This window comes from Otolemur garnettii, unplaced genomic scaffold, assembly GCF_000181295.1.
Source record: "Otolemur garnettii isolate 467f Iridium unplaced genomic scaffold, OtoGar3 scaffold00231, whole genome shotgun sequence".
Taxonomy (NCBI): Eukaryota; Metazoa; Chordata; class Mammalia; order Primates; family Galagidae; genus Otolemur; species Otolemur garnettii.
This window is the reverse complement of record NW_003852626.1, coordinates 1232791-1234660: the sequence shown is the minus strand read 5'-3', so window position 1 is coordinate 1234660 and position 1870 is coordinate 1232791.

Below are 1870 nucleotides of genomic sequence, written 5' to 3'. Positions count from 1 at the left end.
CTGAGTATAAATTACGGCTACCAGGAGGGGCAGTGATCCTAGTAATGTGTAAAATAGGAAGTGCAATCCTGCGTTTAGTAGTTAATGTTTGATTGCCTCATTGGGTAATGATAATTAAGGTTGGGATGAGTGTGGCTTCAAATAAGATATAAAATAAGATTAGTTCAGATGCTGAAAATGTTATGATTAAGAATGTTTGTAGGGGGATTAGTATTGAGATACAGAGTTTTTTTCATGTAAATGATTCTTTGGAGAGGTGATGTTGACTTGCTATAATTATAAGTGGGAGGAGTCACGTTGCTAAAATTAGGAGTGGTATAGATAACGTATCAGAGGAAAATGTTGTGGAGAAGTTTAGACTGTTGTTATTGGGTTGGCATAGGAGGTATAAGCTGGTGAAGGTAATTATGAGGCTATGGGTTGTATGTTAATTCATAATGTAGGACAATGGGAGTAACAAGTTATTGGAAAAAGTATACTTATGGGAATAATAATTTTTTTAGCATTGGAGGAGATTGGGGTTTTGAATGTAGTCTATGCTATAGATGTTTGATACTATCACTAGAAGTGCTAGTCCTACTGTGAATTCGCAGGTGGCAAATACTAAAAGAATAATAGGTATTATGGAGGCTAGTGTGAAGTGTAAATTTAGGATTGTAAGGGTAATTAAAATAAATATGGATAGTATTATCCCTTCTAAACATAGCAGGGAGGATATAAGATGTGATTGATAAATTAATACCCCTAATAAAGCTGTAAAGTAGGCTAAGATGTTTGTGGAGACTGAAGGTATAAATAGTAATTATGAGTAATCTTCCTAATTTAATGAGTCAAAAACATTTGCTTACTTAAACTAATTACCATATTCTTGTCATTCTAGGCCTTTTTAGATTCATTCATAGGCTAGTCCTAAGGCAAAAATTAAAATGAGAAGTGCTATAGTGAGTATTAGATTTAATATATTTGTTTCAATGTCTTAACACAACAATTAAATAAGTGAGGTGAAGGCTATGTTAACCAGTTTGATGTAAACATTCCAACTTGTATATAAAATCAGCACATAGCACCCCATAAATGCAGTAATGTACACAGTTATGATCTAATAAAAAACTTAAAAAATATATATTTGTTTGGAAAGCTCATGGGAGGGGACGTAGAAAGGCAATTTCTAGGTTGAATAGAAGGAATGTAATGGCTGCCAGAAAGAATTTTATACAAAAAAAGTAGGTGGGCGGAGCCTGTGGTGTCAAAACCACAGTCATAGGGACTGTATTTTTCTGTATAGATATGTAATTGTGAGAGAGCCAGAATGCTACTAGTACTAGTACAGAGATGAGAGTAATGTCCGTTATTAGTATGATTGTGGTATTAATTATTCTTTTTTGGGTTTTGCTGAATTTTATTGATTGGAAGTCAATTTTACTAGTTGATACTAAAAGAATATGAACCTCATCAGTAAATGGAGATGTATAGAAATAGTCAAACTATGTCTGTGAAATGTCAGTAGCATGCTCCTGTTTCAAATCTGAAATGGTGGTTAGATGTGAACTGGAATTTCAGTTGGTGAAGAAGGCATACGCTTAGGAAGATTTCAACCACATGACCACTTTGAATCCACTAAAGCTAGCCTAAATTGCCTACGCTCAACAATAACTTTTTACTTAACCAAAACATTTACCTAAACGCATAATAGTATAGGAGATAGAAATGTTACCCAGGTGCCATAGGAACAGTACTGTAAGGGAAAGATGAAAGAACATATTTCAAAGTACAGAAAAGCAAAGCTTACCACTTTGACCTTTTGCATAATGATTTAACGAGAACAACTTTACAAAAAGAACTTAAGCTAAAACCCCTGAAACCAGAGGAG